General features: G+C 39.8%; 1 protein-coding gene and 1 long non-coding RNA gene across 7 annotated transcripts in view; both read left to right on the forward strand.

The window, feature by feature from the left end:
* The window catches only part of LOC138590800 (uncharacterized), a 70,575-nt gene that overhangs the window by 29,145 nt on the left and 18,997 nt on the right, over window positions 1-22,433 (forward strand). The window lies entirely within an intron of this gene.
* LOC138590801 (uncharacterized) lies at window positions 1,964-8,621 on the forward strand. The gene is made up of 3 exons (XR_011308062.1): window positions 1,964-2,281; window positions 4,322-4,394; window positions 8,545-8,621. It is a non-coding gene; the product is annotated as an uncharacterized lncRNA (long non-coding RNA).

Below are 22,433 nucleotides of genomic sequence, written 5' to 3' on the forward strand. Positions count from 1 at the left end.
TATTATTATTTTTTAATAATCATCATCAGCAACATCAACCAGGTCAATATAGTCATCGTCATTAATCAACATAAACAACATACTCGATGTCATCATCATCAATAGCATCAACATCCTTAAGTGCAGAAGTATTCATGGAAGAGCTGCGTCTGCTTCCCAAGTCTCTTGTTTGAAAGCTCCTCGCTCCTCGCTCCTCGCCCGAACTGGAAGTAGTTCCGGAGCCGCCATATTGAGGACCGTCTCAAAGCTCTTATCGCTGCTCGGAGGAGCGAGGAGCGAGGAGAGAGGAGGGAGTTCCGAGGAGCGATAAGCGAGGATACACGAGAACAGCCTCCACGGAAGTCTTTTACTGGCGGACACGCCCCCTTATTAGAGATCAGTTAGTGATTGGACGCTGCAGCAGATCGGACTTATGTGAAACTTCACAACATCACCGGAGTTTCATTTCGCAGAGAGGAAGAAGCGGACTTTAAAACAGACTTTACAGGGCGCCTTGAAACAGACTATAAACAACGTCGGTATAATGAGTTGGTATCTGACAAGCTGAGATCGTTTAGAACGAAATATTGATCATAACTTGTCGTAAAATATATAAAATGCAGTGAATAAGTGCAGATTTGATTTGTTTTCTGGGTCAACATCTGAGTAAAAATCATCTAAAAATCAAAAGCAGCAAAAACAGATTAATTTCTATTAAATTTAATCTAAAGAAATACCTCTCGTCATGATCAGTTATTTCTCTGCTGACTTTTATTACAGATGAATGAATGAATTCAGAGGGAGCAGGAGAGTCTCTCTGTCAGCAGGTAACACTTTTTATGTGTGAGCGTGATCATCAGGTCGGTTTGATCAGCGTGACGTGATTTCTATTTATCCTGAAACTTTGAGCCTAATCAATAATGTTCATAGTTCATGAACAGACAGTATTTAGGCTTATTAAATAATGAATTCAGATCAGATGATCAGTGATCAAAAATGTAAATAATGAACAAATAATATAAAGACATAGTGCTGGTGAGAAATGTCCGTATGGCTCTGCAGCAGGAACACAGACTGCAGCCTGTTCTTCATGTGCAGGTGTTTGTTAAACAGGTAACAGGTTACAGAGAGGAAACACTGTTACTGTGTGTTTTATTAGAATGAATACAGTGCACACGTGTGCAGACACAAACAGCTGTTAAAGCAGACTGACAGCTGATCCAGTGGTGATCAGATGACGCGATCATCACAAACGGACGTCGCAGCACGTGACGCTTCATCGGAAAGGACGTCTCATGTCTCTTAAAAAACATTCCCTCGTTTCCTCTCTCCTCTCTTGGTTTCCTCGCGTCTCTCCGTGCATCTCTGGGGGGAGGGACTAAGACGCAAGTGAACGACGCAAGTGAAGGAAACATGGATGCAATTTAAGAGACTTGGGAAGCAGCCATTGATGATGCGCAGATGATGAAAAGAACTTCCGTTGACACCGACTTGTTTGTATATAAGCATAGGTTTATTACAAAGAATCGGCATCAGTCAGGCTTCATGAATACCAGGGAGATCACCCTCAGCCAAATAGTGTCTCCCCGAAACACAGTTCAACATGCACTTATATATGTTCGAGGTGTGTTTATGTTTCTCTTACCATGTGTTTCTCATAGGACGAAACCCCTTTTCTTTCCCAAAAGGCTCCTATTTCATCAACATTAGACGGAGTCCTCTTCTCATTGACATGTTTTCACAGTAACCTGTACATCGTTTTAGACAGGGGATGTGGCCTTAGTTTCATGCACAACAACATTCCAGAGTGACTTGTAAGCAACTCACATTTCAGGTCAGATCCTACAGTCGTCCCCGCCCTCATTGTTTCCACCTGTGTCCCATTACCTAGTGGGTGTGGTGTGGGTGTGGTGTGTGTGTGTGTGTGTGTGCGTGCGTGTGTGTGTGTGTAGTCTGTGTCTCCCTTCGTCCTGTGCCTGTTCGTCTTGTCATGTTAGGAGATTTCATAGATCAGTTGTTAAGTTGTTAAGACCAGCCTTGCTGTGATTTTGTTTTGCTACTTTTGCTTTTTATGCCAGTTCTATACTGTGATTTTTGGTGAATACTTTGGCTTGTTTTTTTTACTCGTAAAAAGAGTCCTTTTGGTTGAACTTTTGAGTCGTGCGCCTGGGTCCTTTACTTGGTTCTTGTCACCTGGTTGTTTTTCTCCCGACTAAATCTGAGTGACAGCTAATGTGAGCACCTGAGCAGACTGCATTTCAGGGGAGGCAACCAAATACCTGGCAAAGACGAGACAATCGAGGTAGGCTTGTTACAGATACAGTTAGGTTTCACTTTGACTCTGTTGCGCAGTGTTTTCACCGTCTAAAGGTATTGTAACTATATGTTTCTTTTACTTTAAATAATCTCATTGTTTCATCCATATATTCAATAATGTCATTTAATCTAACAAAACTGAAGCGGACTGTAGAGAACAAGTTTCCTTTTTTTTCACGATTTAACGCAGTAAACTTGTGAGGAGTGAGATACGGGAGGAAACAAGCTGCATTTAATGAATAAGCTAAGAAAAGGGATCCTTGTGTGAGTGAACTAAAATGGGTAAAAGTATTCAGAAGCGCTATTTTAGCATTCAGGAGATGGTTAAATGGTGTTTACTTAATTACAGTATATTTCCGCATGTCTGGTATAAAACCAGGAAATATGACGCCATGAAGTTCTGAGTTGGCCTGTGGTCTATGATCTATGTGGCTCCTGTCCTACATGAAGGACACTTTCAGCTGTTGGTTGTCATCATTAATACTTATTTGGAACACCAGGGAAACTTTGTACCATACGAAAAGTTGATTTTATTTTACATCCTGTTTGAAAATATCTTCCATTAATCTTACTGCAACATCTGTTAATTTGTATTTATTTCGATATATCCGGAAAACTTATCAGAATTATTTGTTGTTGTTGTTCTGGTGTGTTTAAAAAAGAAAAAGACGATGTGTTTTTTTTTTTTATTCTAGAAGAGGTGATCTAACGAGAGACAAAGAAATCTGACTCTTGTTTTTCTAGGCTACTTCCTGGTTTGTACTGTTGTTGGGTTCTGTGAGCATGCAAGTTATAACACGCAGCATGCACTGATCCTGTGGGCAAGGATACACTATAGGTTCACCAAGGCTTCTTTCACTCCGAAGCAAAACTGTGTATCTATATCTCTCTGATTTTTTAACCCTTGTAATATATCACCTCATTGCTTAACGGCCTGGTTGTTTATCTCCCAACTAAATCTTTTTCCTGTACATGCGTAAGTAGTTTGCTGAGCAGACTGCATTTCAGGGGAGGCAACCAAATACCTGGCAAAGACGAGACAATGGGGGTAGGCTTGTTACAGATACAGTTTCACTTGGGCTCTGTTGCGCAGTGTTTTCACCGTCTAAAGATATTGTAACTATATGTTTCTTTTACTTTAAATAATCTCATTGTTTCATCCATATATTCAATAATGTCATTTAATCTAACAAAATTGAAGCGGACTGTAGAGAACAAGTTTCCTTTTATATTTCACAATTTAACGCGGTTAACGCAGTAAACTTGTGAGGAGTGAGATACGAGAGGAAACGAGCTGCATTTAATAAATAAGATAAGAAAAGGGATCCTTGTGTGAGTGAACTAAAACGGGTATTCAGAAGCGCTATTTTAGCATTTGGGAGATGGATGAACATTGTTTACTTAATTACAGTACACTTCACTTCAGTTCTGGTATAAAACCAAGACATAAGACGCCATCTGATCTGGCTCCTGTCCTACACGAAGGACACTTTCAGCTGTTGGTTGTCATCATTAATACTTATTTGGAACACCAGGGAAACTTTGTACCATACGAAAAGTTGATTTTATTTTACATCCTGTTTAAAAATATCTTCCATTAATCTTACTGCAACATCTGTTAATTTTTATTTATTTCGATATGTCCGGAAAACTTCAGAATTATTTCTTGATGTGTTTAAAAAAGAAAAAGACGATGTGTTTTATTATTTTTATTCTAGAAAGGGCTGATCTAACGAGAGACAAAGAAATCTGACTGTTGTTTTTCTACGACACTTCCTGGTTTGTACTGTTTTGTTTTTAATCTGAGCATACAAGTTAACCCGCAGCATGCTCTTACCTCGTGGGAGCACGCGACAAAATCGATGGGAACAAAAGACAAAAACTTAATAAGGGGAAAAATTGGTTGTATTTTTGTTGTCAACAGAGTTTAACACAGCCTGCAAATGTTGCTCTGGACTTGATAAAACGCCACTGTCAGATGAGTTCGCTCTGCAAGTTTTTGAGCTGTGTGTGTTTTGTGTTGCAGTCCAGAAACAGAGACCAGACTCTCAACTACACAGTGTGTGAGTTCAATCACTGACGGACATCAGGATAATGGAGTAAGTCATTATCATGTTACTTTAAAATTTAGCTGTCTGTGTGAGCTAACATTCAGCTGTTGGTCTTTGACCTGGGAAGAACGGTCTACTGTTCCTCAATGAAATGCTGGTCTGATTTTTAGTTTTGTTCTTTTAGCTAATTATATTTACACCAGTATCACTTGAATTGTACTTGCACACACATTTACAAAGTCAGTAAAAACAAAGTTCTTTTGTAGAAGATCAAATGACTGTATATATTAGATAAGAACAATCTAATAATAAATATGAAGTGGGAAGTAGGGGAAGAGAATCAACTTTGTATGATCTTTTCTGAAGCCTACATTGTAGTTTCCGTGTATTGAGTAGTTGCTGTGGCTTGATTGCTGATGATCTGATTTCCATAGTTTGTATGGTCAAATAAAAAGTCATTAATTACAAATACATCGTTGCGGGGCACGTACTTTTTAACCGGACTCCCCTGTAATCTAAATCCCATCTGAATGGGGTTTTTTCAGTGGCAGAACCAGAAAAAAATGCAAAGGGATATCCTGTCTGAGGCCAGTTCTTATAGTGAGGTGGAATTTTTGTGTGTGTGTGGCAGTTAAATCAGTAAAATTCAACTTCATTGTCTTCCTGCAAATGTTTCAGCCCCTGAATCCTCATAGTGTTAATGTTGGCCCAGGATGATTCCATATAGTGAAGCAGTTTCATTTATATGTGAGCTGAGTAAAACTTTAGTGTGAACAAGTATTGACACTGTGCCGCTCCATTAGCCCTCGCCAGAGAACACCAGAATTGTCAGGTCCGCCATTGGCACCCCGTTCTCTTCACAGATGAGCAGGATCACAATGAGCATATGTGACAGACGTGAAAGAGTCTGGAGATGCCGTGGTGAACGTTATGCTAACTGTAACATCATCCAGCATGACCGGTTTGGCGTTGGGTCAGTGATGGTCTGGGGAGGCATTTCCTTGGAGGGCCGCACAGACCTCCATGTCATAGCCAATGGTACCCAGACTGCTGTTAGGTACCAGGATGACATCCTCCAAGCTATTCTTAGACCTTATGGTGGTGCAGTGGGCCCTGGGTTCCTCCTGGTGCAGGACAATGCCCGGCCTCATGTGGCCAGAGTGTGTAGGCAGTTCCTGGATGACGAAGGCATTGATGCCATTGACTGGCCCTCTCATTCCCCTGACCTAAATCCAACTGAGCACCTATGGGACATTGTGTATCGGTGCGTCAGACGCTGCCAAGTACCGCCACAGACTGTCCAGGAGCTCACTGATGCCCTGATCCAAGTCTGGGAGGAGATCCCCCAGGACACCATCCGCCGACTCATCAGGAGCATGCCCAGACGTTGTCGGGAGTGCATGCGGGCACGCGGGGGCCATACACACTACTGAGTCACATCATGAGTTGCCATGATGACATTCACGCAAGTTGGATCTGCCTGTGATTAAGTGTTCCCTTAATTTTTTTGAGCAGTGTATATTACAGAGTTACAAGGTTGCAGCGTAATTTTAAAGACTAGCCTTCCTCTCTTGAAAAGAAAAAGTCTTCACTTACTTTAAAACGTTGCCTCATTGTTGAACATTTTATAAAAGAACAAAGTACCGTAATTAAAATATTGTTGGCTTTGATCTTAATATTTATTGTTTTTATCAATAGTGATAAGTGAAGCTTGTGAAACATAATGAACACAATAAATAAATAATGCTAAAAACATGTTAAAGAATGGTATTAAAATACATAAATCAACCGTTCATGAGTCTGATGGAGTTGGACACGAAGCATGACATGGCTCTGTTATACACCTCTCCCACCTGAATTTAGCGCATTGACGCAGGTTTTTCAGACCCGGGAAGACCCACTCATAAATGTAGATTGTCTCTTTTCCCATTGCCAGTGAAGTATACTCCTTTCGGTCTCTTTTCTGCTGCGTCACCGTCTGATGTCACAAACGCGGCCGAAAGAGGGTCAGTAAACAGTGAAGATGTTACTGTGGTTAGGTCTGAGCATTACTCGTTCAGTCTGTTTATCAAACTCGGCGCCACAAATTTGGAGCGATGTTCAGACAGAGACGGGCGGAATTTGTAGCTGAGATGACAAAGAGTCTCAGAGGAGTATGTCACCGAAGGAGCATCACGCCGGAGAGGGGGCGGAGATTAGCGTGTCGACACAGGTTTTGTGTTCCCATCAATGCCGATCGTAGCCATGGCGATAATTACCCGGGTCTACTGCAGAGTCATGTGACCCGGGACTGAATGCCGATTGTAACCTTTCCCGTTAAGCAAAAAAGCCGAGTGTTAGTGGCAAGGTTGGGTTCACATGCCTTTGCTGTTTATATGCAAACTGAAAAGGGTCAGCATGCATACTGACCTCCTCCTGGTGCTGGGAAAGAACAAGCCTCTCAAAGCCTTTCACAACCAGGGATGTTAATGCCACAGGCCGGTAGTCAATTTTTACATGATAAAGAAGTGTCAGTATAGTATATAGTATATATAGTATAGTCAGGAGTATACTCCTTTCGGTCTCTTTTCTGCTGCGTCGCCGTCTGACGTCACAAACGCGGCCGAAACAGGGTCAGTAAACAGTGAAGATGTTACGGTGGTTCGGTCTTTATTGTATCTATTACTCATTCAGTCGACAAATTTGGAACGATGTTCAGACAGGGCCGGGTGGAATTTGTATCTGAGATGACAAGGAGTCTCAGAGGAGCATGTTACCGAAGGAACATCACGCCGGAGAGAGGGGGCGGAGATTAGACACAGGTTTTGTGTTCCCAACAGGACCCAAACCAGCCTAAAGAAGTGTCATGACAGTCTTTGTCTTATTGCAGGGACAAATGGACATTCTCCTCCAAGAACAGGGAAGCTGCAGCAGCTGATGATGATGTGGGCTCCTTCTCACACCTCCTCAGGTGAGTGAAATGTGTTTAGGTGTTTAGTTTTTGAACTATATATTGACACAGCTGTAAACATTCTTAAAACCTTTTGATAGTGATCTTTGCTGTCACTCGTAATTATTTTGTATTGATTTATAAACAATATGTATTGTAATAGCTGGGATAGGCTCCAGCCCCCCCGCGACCCTGAACAGGATAAGTGGTATAGATAATGGATGGATGGATGTATTGTTATGGGTTCCTAGGTTGAAACATTAATCCTCATATATTGTTCCTGTTGGCCAGGAAGGATCCCATTTAATAAAGCATGTCTAATTTTTCTATTAGCCGGGGAAATCATTCAGAGTGACTAAAATAAACTTTCACTGAACTGTAGTTTCTGTTTTTCTGCAGTTACTGTGGTTTGATGTCTAACAATCTAATCTCTCTCTCTTTTCTAAAACTGATGACAGGAAGTGGTCTGATTCACTTGGATCATCCTTCCAGAGTGATTGTTCAAGTAAACAATTCGTTAATTTCAAGGAAGAAAGTTCCTCTGTCAGGTAAGATTGTATCAACATTCAAATGTTTAAATGTTGCCTCTTTGTTGAACATTTTGTAAAATGACAAATAACACTCATATCCCTTTGTGCCTCATCCCATCTGTTATCATGTTGGAAATCTTGTTGGTTTTGCTCTTAAAACCTATTTTAAGAGCAAATTATTTTAATTTAAAATCGGATTAATTATTTTTAATTGATAAAAAAGCCAGGGGCGTTTCTAGGGGTGGCCTGGAGTGGCATGCCCCCCCCTGAAATCTGATTGGCTATGATTGTCTGTCTGCCTGGTCAGAGGTGGGACTTAAGTTCAAATCAACTTTTTGGGCAGTGTAGCAACAGGCTGCTAGTAGCTTAAGTGACTAGCAGCCTGTTGCTAGCAGTGATTTGTCGATACTTAATACTTTGACTTTTGGAGATACATCTTATTCTTCAGTCTCTAAGGAATATGAAAGACTTTTATGGTGCCACTCTGTTGTGTCATTGTTTAAATAAAAAACCTGTACAAAGGAATGTAACATCTGATTGATTCCTGAATGTAAGTAGTTACGGTAGATATTATAAGTGGAGACAAAAAAGAATAATGAAAGCTATTTGGAAATGTGTGCGAGCACCCAAACTTCATGCCCCCCCTGCATAAATCAGTGCCCTAGTTTGGCCACCCCGGTCAAAAAAGTCTGGACACGCCCCTAAAAGAAGCTTCATAGTTGTGTTTCTGTTGTTGCAGGGACGATTTGACTTCCTCCTCACTGAAGCTGTGGCCTGCAGCAATAGATGATGATTTGGGCTACTTCTCAGACCATGAGTGAGTGAAATGTTTTTACGTAGTAAATATTCTTTTAGACAGTTTTTAAACATATTTTGATGAAGCTGTTAACATCCTTAAAACCTTTTTCAGCATACATTATTATATAGAGTATATAGTGAGAGTGTATCTCTTTTTACACTTACCATTTCCCCCTGCTGAAGAGGGAGTGTGCTGCAATACTTGATGATTTGGTCGACTTGTGAGTGAAATGTGTTTACATAATATATATTCTTTCAGACAGTTTTTAAAATCTATATTTATAAAAGTGTGAACATCCTCAAAACCTTTCTCAGCATAGGTACCAGTGATCTTTGCTGTCACTCGTCATAATTATATATGGATTTATTTACAATACAAATTGTAACGGGTCACTAGGTTGAAACATTCATGCAGATTATGTGGAAAAAAACCAAACACAACAACATACCACACACATCCAGAGCATCAATAGTGATAAGTGAAGCTTGTGAAACATAATGAACACAATAAATAAATAACGCTAAAAACATGTTAAAGAATGGTATTAAAATACATAAATCAACCGTTCATGAGTCTGATGGAGTTGGACACGAAGCATGACATGGCTCTGTTATACCCCTCTCCCACCTGAATTTAGCGCATTGACGCAGGTTTTTCAGACCCGGGAAGACCCACTCATAAATGTAGATTGTCTCTTTTCCCATTGCCAGTGAAGTATACTCCTTTCGGTCTCTCTTCTGCTGCGTCACCGTCTGATGTCACAAACGCGGCCGAAACAGGGTCAGTAAACAGTGAAGATGTTACTGTGGTTAGGTCTGAGCATTACTCGTTCAGTCTGTTTATCAAACTCGGCGCCACAAATTTGGAGCGATGTTCAGACAGAGACGGGCGGAATTTGTAGCTGAGATGACAAAGAGTCTCAGAGGAGTATGTCACTGAAGGAGCATCACGCCGGAGAGGGGGCGGAGATTAGCGTGTCGACACAGGTTTTGTGTTCCCATCAATGCCGATCGTAGCCATGGCGATAATTACCCGGGTCTACTGCAGAGTCATGTGACCCGGGACTGAATGCCGATTGTAACCTTTCCCGTTAAGCAAAAAAGCCGAGTGTTAGTGGCAAGGTTGGGTTCACATGCCTTTGCTGTTTATATGCAAACTGAAAAGGGTCAGCATGCATACTGACCTCCTCCTGGTGCTGGGAAAGAACAAGCCTCTCAAAGCCTTTCACAACCAGGGATGTTAATGCCACAGGCCGGTAGTCAATTTTTACATGATAAAGAAATGTCAGTATAGTATATAGTATATATAGTATAGTCAGGAGTATACTCCTTTCGGTCTCTTTTCTGCTGCGTCGCCGTCTGACGTCACAAACGCGGCCGAAACAGGGTCAGTAAACAGTGAAGATGTTACGGTGGTTCGGTCTTTATTGTATCTATTAATCATTCAGTCGACAAATTTGGAACGATGTTCAGACAGGGCCGGGTGGAATTTGTATCTGAGATGACAAGGAGTCTCAGAGGAGCATGTTACCGAAGGAACATCACGCCGGAGAGAGGGGGCGGAGATTAGACACAGGTTTTGTGTTCCCAACAGGACCCAAACCAGCCTAAAGAAGTGTCATGACAGTCTTTGTCTTATTGCAGGGACAAATGGACATTCTCCTCCAAGAACAGGGAAGCTGCAGCAGCTGATGATGATGTGGGCTCCTTCTCACACCTCCTCAGGTGAGTGAAATGTGTTTAGGTGTTTAGTTTTTGAACTATATATTGACACAGCTGTAAACATTCTTAAAACCTTTTGATAGTGATCTTTGCTGTCACTCGTAATTATTTTGTATTGATTTATAAACAATATGTATTGTAATAGCTGGGATAGGCTCCAGCCCCCCCGCGACCCTGAACAGGATAAGTGGTATAGATAATGGATGGATGGATGTATTGTTATGGGTTCCTAGGTTGAAACATTAATCCTCATATATTGTTCCTGTTGGCCAGGAAGGATCCCATTTAATAAAGCATGTCTAATTTTTCTATTAGCCGGGGAAATCATTCAGAGTGACTAAAATAAACTTTCACTGAACTGTAGTTTCTGTTTTTCTGCAGTTACTGTGGTTTGATGTCTAACAATCTAATCTCTCTCTCTTTTCTAAAACTGATGACAGGAAGTGGTCTGATTCACTTGGATCATCCTTCCAGAGTGATTGTTCAAGTAAACAATTCGTTAATTTCAAGGAAGAAAGTTCCTCTGTCAGGTAAGATTTTATCAACATTCAAATGTTTAAATGTTGCCTCTTTGTTGAACATTTTGTAAAATGACAAATAACACTCATATCCCTTTTTGCCTCATCCCATCTGTTATCATGTTGGAAATCTTGTTGGTTTTGCTCTTAAAACCTATTTTAAGAGCAAATTATTTTAATTTAAAATCTGATTAATTATTTTTAATTGATAAAAAAGCCAGGGGCGTTTCTAGGGGTGGCCTGGAGTGGCATGCCCCCCCCTGAAATCTGATTGGCTATGATTGTCCGTCTGCCTGGTCAGAGGTGGGACTTAAGTTCAAATCAACTTTTTGGGCAGTGTAGCAACAGGCTGCTAGTAGCTTAAGTGACTAGCAGCCTGTTGCTAGCAGTGATTTGTCGATACTTAATACTTTGACTTTTGGAGATACATCTTATTCTTCAGTCCCTAAGGAATATGAAAGACTTTTATGGTGCCACTCTGTTGTGTCATTGTTTAAATAAAAAACCTGTACAAAGGAATGTAACATCTGATTGATTCCTGAATGTAAGTAGTTAAGGTAGATATTATAAGTGGAGACAAAAAAGAATAATGAAAGCTATTTGGAAATGTGTGCGAGCACCCAAACTTCATGCCCCCCCTGCATAAATCAGTGCCCTAGTTTGGCCACCCCGGTCAAAAAAGTCTGGACACGCCCCTAAAAGAAGCTTCATAGTTGTGTTTCTGTTGTTGCAGGGACGATTTGACTTCCTCCTCACTGAAGCTGTGGCCTGCAGCAATAGATGATGATTTGGACTACTTCTCAGACCATGAGTGAGTGAAATGTTTTTACGTAGTAAATATTCTTTTAGACAGTTTTTAAACATATTTTGATGAAGCTGTTAACATCCTTAAAACCTTTTTCAGCATACATTATTATATAGAGTATATAGTGAGAGTGTATCTCTTTTTACACTTACCATTTCCCCCTGCTGAAGAGGGAGTGTGCTGCAATACTTGATGATTTGGTCGACTTGTGAGTGAAATGTGTTTACATAATATATATTCTTTCAGACAGTTTTTAAAATCTATATTTATAAAAGTGTGAACATCCTCAAAACCTTTCTCAGCATAGGTACCAGTGATCTTTGCTGTCACTCGTCATAATTATATATGGATTTATTTACAATACAAATTGTAACGGGTCACTAGGTTGAAACATTCATGCAGATTATGTGGAAAAAAACCAAACACAACAACATACCACACACATCCAGAGCATCAATAGTGATAAGTGAAGCTTGTGAAACATAATGAACACAATAAATAAATAATGCTAAAAACATGTTAAAGAATGGTATTAAAATACATAAATCAACCGTTCATGAGTCTGATGGAGTTGGACACGAAGCATGACATGGCTCTGTTATACCCCTCTCCCACCTGAATTTAGCGTGCTGACGCAGGTTTTTCAGACCCGGGAAGACCCACTCATAAATGTCGATTGTCTCTTTTCCCATTGCCAGTGAAGTATACTCCTTTCGTTCTCTTTTCTGCTGCGTCACCGTCTGACGTCACAAACACGGCCGAAACAGGGTCAGTAAACAGTGATGATGTTACTGTGGTTAGGTCTGAGCATTACTCGTTCAGTCTGTTTATCAAACAGTGCGACAAATTTGGAACGATGTTCAGACAGAGACGGGCGGAATTTGTAGCTGAGATGACAAAGAGTCGCAGAGGATTATGTCACCGAAGGAGCATCACGACGGAGAGGGGGCGGAGATTAGCGTGTCGACACAGGTTTTTTTCCCAACAGGACCCAAACCATGACGTGGTCTATATTCAGCTGTTGCTCCAGATGTAAATGCAGTAAAAATCCAAAAATCGGGAAATGCGTTGTCAGCTTTACAGAGCCCAATCAGTCCGATCACAGACCCAACCATAGATGGTGCTCCGTCCGTGGCTATTGCTGTTGGTTTGGGTAAGGCAGATTTGCTTTTGCAAAGGGACCCATCCATGTTTCTTTGCAATGCATAGGACGAACGGAGGAGCTGCGGGTTGGCCACCCTATGAATGAAGCTGCCGTGCCTTGCCTTATAGATTGATAAACTATCTCCAACAATTTTGCTTGAAATATGATTATCTGGACTTCTATTCATAAAACTTTTAATTAAAGCGAAGTTACAGCACACTTTATATGTGTAGGATTGGACTTTTGTAAAATTATCTTATTCCACAATCTGTTAATATATTTGAAATCTTGTTGGTCTTGCTCTATAGATTTATTTTTTTATTGATGAAGAAGCATCATAACAGTGTGTCTCTTGTTACAGGGACGACTTGACTGATGAGGATTTGAAGAACCTGTACTTCTCAGGCGATTCGTGAGTGAAATTTGTTTATATCATATATATTCTTTAAGCTAACTTTTGAAACATATTGATGAAGCTAAGAACATTATTAAAACCTTTTTCAGCAGAAATGCTTACATAAGATCAGTTGCACACTCATATTACTTTTACTGAACATTTCTGAGTCTTATTTGGTGGTGTCTGTCCCTGCTTAATGGCTAACAAGATCATTTCTTCTTTGTCATCCACAATCAGTGACGGCAGCGAAGACTCCACGTCATCCAGTTGGTCCTTAAAGAGTGATAGGTCAAAAGATCTACCCATTGATTTCAGATGAAGATGCTTCCCTCTTGAGTAAGATTTGATCATCATTTAAATATAACTAGTGTTTTATTTTATTTGCACATGTACACGCATACAAAAAAAATCTCTTCATGACCACTATATATATTCTTTTAAACAGGTTTTTATATATTTTTTGATGAAGATATTTACATTCTTGATTTTTGTTCAGCAAAGACGAAAAGCATTCACTAGAATTACAATGTTGAATTATTAATTTGTACAATGACACGTAATATTTATAACATCTGTGGCTTTATTCCAAAATCAGAATCAGAAATACTTAATTAATCCCCGGGGGGAAATTCAGGAAAAACTGTTATCTTTTCTGATATTTTGCAGCTTTAGATTTTCATGTGTATTTTTATACTGATGAATTATACAGTACTTGATTCAGGGGGGAGATGGAGGAGGAGGAGGACATTGGGGCAGATGATTGGGTCCGTTCATGAGACGGGCATCTGTCCGTCAAATCTCACATCTAACTCTCAGTTAAATTCACTAAAAGACACTTAAAATGTCTTACACATATAGAGAGTACTCTACGCTTTGGTAATGAGAAGATGCTGAATAGGAAGGTGATAGATATTTAAGAAAGGGCAATTAGATACCATTTTGGAATTCATAACGTTGCAGTTAAAGTTGACTAGTTAAATCATTAATCATTTTTCGCCGAGTCCCTCCACCTCTCAGGAGTTTCAGCCAGCACCTTCCTTTCCTGTGCCTTTAACCACGGACCTGGGCAGAGATGCTGCTGACCCTGGGAACTCCCTGCGCTTTTTGTTTGTTTGTTTAATAAACATATGCTTAAAGGCATTTAAACAAAGTTAAGTGTTGGAGTTTGTATTATTCCAAATTTTGAAGCCAATATTTTCACTTTTACTGCAAATGAATATCGGCTCCAAATATCGATTATCGGCCTCCTTGACTACTAATAATCAGTATCGGTATCGGCCCTGAAAAAACCACATCGGTCTATTTCTACTCTATATGACCTACAAAAGCAAACAAGGCCATCAACGAGAAGATTGATTATTTCTATATGTGTGGCGTCAGAAGAAGATAGTTACAGCACGCAAACTGGAAGTGCCTTTTAGTTATATTTTCTGTGGAAAAGATTCACAGTGGGTGGTAAGTGTGATAAAGAAAAAACAGCAGGAGGATTTTTGAGAGGTTGAGTCCGTGTTGAGGATCCTGGACAGGTGGGGGGTATGTCATGTGTGGCAGAAAAATAAATAAATTAATAAATAGGTATAATGTTATAAAATTAATAGAATAGTATAATAATGATCATAAACATTATATACTATATAACAATAACATATAAGGAATAATAATATAATTTGATATAGTACAATATGATATGATGTGTTATCATAATACAATATAATATAATATGATGTACATGTAATGTATGTTATATAATGCAAAAGAATTATGTATATTATAATGAGTATTATGATAATAACTTCATACAGCAGTGAGGGGTGACAACAGAACAATATTTACAGGAAAAGATCAGCAAAGTGATAAGGTACAGTTATGCCCACAGAGGGCCCCTAGATCGGCTTAAAATTAAAGTTCTTTACAGTAGCTTTAACTTTGTCAAGGTTCTAAAGTAAAATATGGATTAACAGTGACTTTAATACTTGTCTTCAACTGAAGAAACTTTAACTACCATACTTTTTATAATGCCTAAGAATAATATGAAATAGTATATACAGTTTTTTTCTTGATTACATAATGAATTGGGAATCTCAGGAACAAATTCTTGGACGGAAAAAAAACTATACCACAGTTTAAATAAACAAATATTTCTCAGTAAATGCACCAAAATATACTTTAAGTACAAAAAGTTCCAATGATGCAAATTTTAAATAACTGGACTATAAAAGGTGATGTATGGAAAAAAATACTATAATGTTGCAGCGGGTAAATATACAGCTGGGTAACTTCTGGGTAATCTTTTATAATACATAATTTATTCGTCATTATATTTTGTATTGATACAATGTATCTGCAAAGTAAGTAGATCTGTTCCATTGGTGTAGTTTAGTATAAAGTACCTTTTAATGGAAATACAGAAGTTAAGTTGCAAGTAACTCAGAATTGTTCTTGGGTTCAGTGTTTAAGTAAATGTATTGACTTACAATTTACCTCTGCTTTGATAACGACACTATATACTGACAAATCAAAGTTAAACCCATAGACGTGAGTCACATCATGTTACAAAAACACGGGGAAGGAAAAATATGAACATTTATTCTGTTTTACCCATGGCAATTTATCTGAACTGTTCATTTAAAACAACGACGTAAGAAGTGCTATTAAGCGGGGGATTCTGCTTGCGGTGTTGAATCAGTATGTGCTTACAGTTTTCATGCTGAGAGGTGTTTACATTTTTCCAACACCTAACCGAAACCTCAAATCATACCTCTACCTTGAGTTTCTAAAACAAAACAAAAACACTGTAGAGATAAGTTCAATTAAAAAACGTGTTGACAGCGTGCCACCCCTCCAGCCCGAGTTGGTCTCTTCCGTGTCTCCCCAGCATCAAACGCACATGTTGGGTGTGTTGTGCTGAGGATTGCAGCGATATTACAGCATTTAGGAAACCTCTGCGGGCTGTGACGTTGTTGTGTGCTCTTTGCACACTAATCACAATGCGATAAGCCTCATTGTCAATGAGAAATATTCCACAAAATCAGAGTTATTGAAGAAAACACTTTGGGTAAAGAGACTGACACGCTAGCCGGCGTGACTGCAGGCAGCTACAGTTTGACTTCACTGGACTGAAGGTATGTACACCGTCACCACAGACCGTCATTATGTTTATCTTTAACTACCTGTGGCTCCTTCTTTTATTGAATAGTTATTACGTTGTGCATATGTTTGGGAAGGGGTTTGTTCAAGTCAGTTTCTCTGGCTAGAAGCACACCGTTAGCTATCCGTCTGTCAGTCAACATGTGAGAGGTTCACGCGCTCCTGCGATTCAACTAACGGCTCAATGGAAACATATATTAATTAAACCTCCGAGCAGGAGAAACAAGTGTGACAATTTATGGCTTTAATTTTGCAACTTCAGCCTGAAAAGGAATCGCCATTTAGTTAGGAAATGAGAAAACGCTGAGCTAGCTACCTGGTGCTGAGCAATGCCACGTAGCTAGCCGGCTAATGGGAGCAGACAGCCGGTGAAGTTGTGCACACTCACTGCTGGATGGTCAGGATGGACCTGCAGACTGCGTTGGAAGAATGCAATGATACTACACTGAAGTACAAGTACTTATACCAGTTAAAATACTCTGTAATAGGTAAAACTCGACATTAAACATGTTCTTTCAGGAAAAGAATTGAAGTTAATCAGGTAAATAGGTAAGTATTAAAAATAAAATGACTCCATACAAAGAAATGTTATGCAAGAATATACTACGTCATTAAATCATTATCACTTAAGTATTAGTGAAAAGAAGGATTTCACTGCTTTCATTTGTTGAGACAGAACACTGACCCCATTAATATTGAACATGAACATGAAGACACACATTGAACATGTCCAGAAGTTCAAGTAATTGCGTGTCTGGCATGATCAGGGTCATGCTTTTAGATCACACATTTTTAATTTAACTAGAAATCTAAGGCCTACACTTGGTTTTCTTTATAGAAATAAGTCCTGCCTAACAATAAGAAATAGGAAAAAGATTGTGTAGGCTACAATACTGCCGATTTTAGACTATGGAGACACGCTGTATACAAATGCAACTGCTTCTGTCCTGAAGCAATTGGATGCTATTTATTAATTTTAATTTAATTTTTTATTTTAATTTTACAGGGACAATGCATGTTAATAAACATTTCTGTAAATATGCCAGAGTTAGGTAAAAGGCTAGTTAACATCTGTAGTCCCTAGCCAGATGTTAAAATAGGCTCCCTAAAAAAAATAACACAACAACAGCTTGTGAAAAAAACAATATTGATAAAGTATATATCAGTGTTGTGACCAATTCATCTTTGCTCAAGTCCCAAGTAAGTCTCAAGTCATTTGGTCCAAGTCTCAAGCAAGTCTCGAGTAATTTTTTCTTGGGCAAGTCAAGTCAAGTCGAGTCCCAAGTCAAGTCGCTTTTATATATAGAAAAGACAAGGTATTAGTAGCCTGTCTAATAATATTATCGGCCAATTTACATAACGTGTTCAAAAAGTATGACAATGAAGCAAAAATCAGTTAGGGCACGCAGGCTGGAGCCTAAAGTTTATAATACATGCACAAACAGCACTATTTATTTCATCCCAGGTCAAAGATTTTGAACTCACCATTGTGAACTCTATCACTCTGTTGGCTGGCCCTAATTGAGTCAACGAAGAAGCAACACAGCACTCTGTTTATTCATAAGGCATCAGTAAACTCCCTCCTTACTTGACTGATCTTTTGTCTATAAACATTTCAAGCCAGACAACCAGATCCCAAAATTGGGCCGCTTTAAAAATACCAAGGTGTACAACAGAATGGGGGAAGACTGCTTAAAGTATTGCTGCACCCATCATGTGGAATATAACATTTAAGAAGCTTGAGCCCTGACATGTTGATTATTTAATTGTTATGTCAGGTAATCAGCTAAACGAGCTTAAAGTATCAAAAGTTAAACTACTTACTCTGCAGTGATACATATTATGACAGTGTTATGTTGTTGCTGGTCCAGGTGAGCTAGTTTTAACTACTTAATAAACCTCAGGGGTCATGAGCTGATTAATGGTGGAGTGAAGAAGAAACATTTTGATGTGAAATTGATTGATCAGTTATTAAAATATGTAACAGGGCCCCGTAAGTACCTACTCAACCTTCTTTTTACTGCAGAGGTTTAAATTTCTTTCCTTCGTTTTTTTTCCCATCAGGCTTTGAGGCTTGACCATGAGGGTGTGTAAGAACCGCGGCAGGTCGGACATCGATGTGGACCAGGCTCGCGGCGATGCCGTCTGTATGGGCTGCGGCTCCGTCCTGGAGGACAACATCATCGTGTCTGAGGTGGAGTTCGTGGAGACGGGAGGCGGAGGGTCGTCAGCTGTCGGACAGTTTGTCTCCTCAGAAGGTGAGAACGCCAAAATGATTCACCTGTAAAAGGAAAATTGTTCCTGCTGACGTAAAATATTTACCAGACATAAGAGTGACAGAGGTTGAGGCCAAATATAACTTCTGTATTACACGGCTGTGTTAAATACTTGATTCTGATTGGTTAATTACGCCATTCTGAGGTGTGCTATCTAGCAGGCTGTTGCTATGAAGTGCAGACCGTTGCTAGGGATGACAATGTTACAATTTCATTTAGCAGACGCTTTTGTCCAAAGCATCGTACATCTGAGAGTTAATACAACACAAGCAACGAGCAAGACAGGAGGGAACGAAGTCATTAAGAGCCAACAAACAGCTTCAAGTGCGATCGGACACTGGTGCCAACAGGCAGTGCACAGGGCGTTATTATTATTATTTTTTAATAATCATCATCAGCAACATCAACCAGGTCAATATAGTCATCGTCATTAATCAACATAAACAACATACTCGATGTCATCATCATCAATAGCATCAACATCCTTAAGTGCAGAAGTATTCATGGAAGAGCTGCGTCTGCTTCCCAAGTCTCTTGTTTGAAAGCTCCTCGCTCCTCGCTCCTCGCTCCTCGCCCGAACTGGAAGTAGTTCCGGAGCCGCCATATTGAGGACCGTCTCAAAGCTCTTATCGCTGCTCGGAGGAGCGAGGAGCGAGGAGAGAGGAGGGAGTTCCGAGGAGCGATAAGCGAGGATACACGAGAACAGCCTCCACGGAAGTCTTTTACTGGCGGACACGCCCCCTTATTAGAGATCAGTTAGTGATTGGACGCTGCAGCAGATCGGACTTATGTGAAACTTCACAACATCACCGGAGTTTCATTTCGCAGAGAGGAAGAAGCGGACTTTAAAACAGACTTTACAGGGCGCCTTGAAACAGACTATAAACAACGTCGGTATAATGAGTTGGTATCTGACAAGCTGAGATCGTTTAGAACGAAATATTGATCATAACTTGTCGTAAAATATATAAAATGCAGTGAATAACTGCAGATTTGATTTGTTTTCTGGGTCAACATCTGAAAAAAGTTGTCTAAAAATCAAAAGCAGCAAAAACAGATTAATTTCTATTAAATTTAATCTAAAAAAATACCTCTCGTCATGATCAGTTATTTCTCTGCTGACTTTTATTACAGATGAATGAATGAATTCAGAGGGAGCAGGAGAGTCTCTCTGTCAGCAGGTAACACTTTTTATGTGTGAGCGTGATCATCAGGTCGGTTTGATCAGCGTGACGTGATTTCTATTTATCCTGAAACTTTGAGCCTAATCAATAATGTTCATAGTTCATGAACAGACAGTATTTAGGCTTATTAAATAATGAATTCAGATCAGATGATCAGTGATCAAAAATGTAAATAATGAACAAATAATATAAAGACAAAGTGCTGGTGAGAAATGTCCGTATGGCTCTGCAGCAGGAACACAGACTGCAGCCTGTTCTTCATGTGCAGGTGTTTGTTAAACAGGTAACAGGTTACAGAGAGGAAACACTGTTACTGTGTGTTTTATTAGAATGAATACAGTGCACACGTGTGCAGACACAAACAGCTGTTAAAGCAGACTGACAGCTGATCCAGTGGTGATCAGATGACGCGATCATCACAAACGGACGTCGCAGCACGTGACGCTTCATCGGAAAGGACGTCTCATGTCTCTTAAAAAACATTCCCTCGTTTCCTCTCTCCTCTCTTGGTTTCCTCGCGTCTCTCCGTGCATCTCTGGGGGGAGGGACTAAGACGCAAGTGAACGACGCAAGTGAAGGAAACATGGATGCAATTTAAGAGACTTGGGAAGCAGCCATTGATGATGCGCAGATGATGAAAAGAACTTCCGTTGACACCGACTTGTTTGTATATAAGCATTGGTTTATTACAAAGAATCGGCATCAGTCAGGCTTCATGAATACCAGGGAGATCACCCTCAGCCAAATAGTGTCTCCCCGAAACACAGTTCAACATGCACTTATATATGTTCGAGGTGTGTTTATGTTTCTCTTACCATGTGTTTCTCATAGGACGAAACCCCTTTTCTTTCCCAAAAGGCTCCTATTTCATCAACATTAGACGGAGTCCTCTTCTCATTGACATGTTTTCACAGTAACCTGTACATCGTTTTAGACAGGGGATGTGGCCTTAGTTTCATGCACAACAACATTCCAGAGTGACTTGTAAGCAACTCACATTTCAGGTCAGATCCTACAGTCGTCCTCGCCCTCATTGTTTCCACCTGTGTCCCATTACCTAGTGGGTGTGGTGTGTGTGTGGGTGTGGGTGTGGGTGTGGGTGTGGTGTGTGTGCGTGCGTGCGTGCGTGCGTGTGTGTGTATATAGTCTGTGTCTCCCTTCGTCCTGTGCCTGTTCGTCTTGTCATGTTAGGAGATTTCATAGATCAGTTGTTAAGTTGTTAAGACCAGCCTTGCTGTGATTTTGTTTTGCTACTTTTGCTTTTTATGCCAGTTCTATACTGTGATTTTTGGTGAATACTTTGGCTTGTTTTTTTTACTCGTAAAAAGAGTCCTTTTGGTTGAACTTTTGAGTCGTGCGCCTGGGTCCTTTACTTGGTTCTTGTCACCTGGTTGTTTTTCTCCCGACTAAATCTGAGTGACAGCTAATGTGAGCACCTGAGCAGACTGCATTTCAGGGGAGGCAACCAAATACCTGGCAAAGACGAGACAATCGAGGTAGGCTTGTTACAGATACAGTTTGGTTTCACTTTGACTCTGTTGCGCAGTGTTTTCACCGTCTAAAGGTATTGTAACTATATGTTTCTTTTACTTTAAATAATCTCATTGTTTCATCCATATATTCAATAATGTCATTTAATCTAACAAAACTGAAGCAGACTGTAGAGAACAAGTTTCCTTTTATATTTCACGATTTAACGCGGTTAACGCAGTAAACTTGTGAGGAATGAGATACGAGAGGAAACAAGCTGCATTTAATAAATAAGCTAAGAAAAGGGATCCTTGTGTGAGTGAACTAAAATGGGTATTCAGAAGCGCTATTTTAGCATTCAGGAGATGGTTAAATGGTGTTTACTTAATTACAGTATATTTCCACTGCATGTCTGGTATAAAACCAGGGAATATGACGCCATGAAGTTCTGAGTTGCTGTGATCTATGATCTATGTGGCTCCTGTCCTACATGAAGGACACTTTCAGCTGTTGGTTGTCATCATTAATACTTATTTGGAACACCAGGGAAACTTTGTACCATACGAAAAGTTGATTTTATTTTACATCCTGTTTGAAAATATCTTCCATTAATCTTACTGCAACATCTGTTAATTTGTATTTATTTCGATATATCCGGAAAACTTATCAGAATTATTTGTTGTTGTTGTTCTGGTGTGTTTAAAAAAGAAAAAGACGATGTGTTTTATTATTTTTATTCTAGAAGAGGTGATCTAACGAGAGACAAAGAAATCTGACTCTTGTTTTTCTAGGCTACTTCCTGGCTTGTACTGTTGTTGGGTTCTGTGAGCATGCAAGTTATAACACGCAGCATGCACTGATCCTGTGGGCAAGGATACACTATAGGTTCACCAAGGCTTCTTTCACTCCGAAGCAAAACTGTGTATCTATATCTCTCTGATTTTTTAACCCTTGTAATATATCACCTCATTGCTTAACGGCCTGGTTGTTTATCTCCCAACTAAATCTTTTTCCTGTACATGCCTAAGTAGTTTGCTGAGCAGACTGCATTTCAGGGGAGGCAACCAAATACCTGGCAAAGACGAGACAATGGGGGTAGGCTTGTTACAGATACAGTTTCACTTGGGCTCTGTTGCGCAGTGTTTTCACCGTCTAAAGGTATTGTAA

Source organism: Semicossyphus pulcher, unplaced genomic scaffold (genome assembly GCF_022749685.1).
Source record: "Semicossyphus pulcher isolate SPU_LCO1_2020_fin unplaced genomic scaffold, fSemPul1.0.p SCAF_14, whole genome shotgun sequence".
Classification (NCBI taxonomy): Eukaryota; Metazoa; Chordata; class Actinopteri; order Labriformes; family Labridae; genus Semicossyphus; species Semicossyphus pulcher.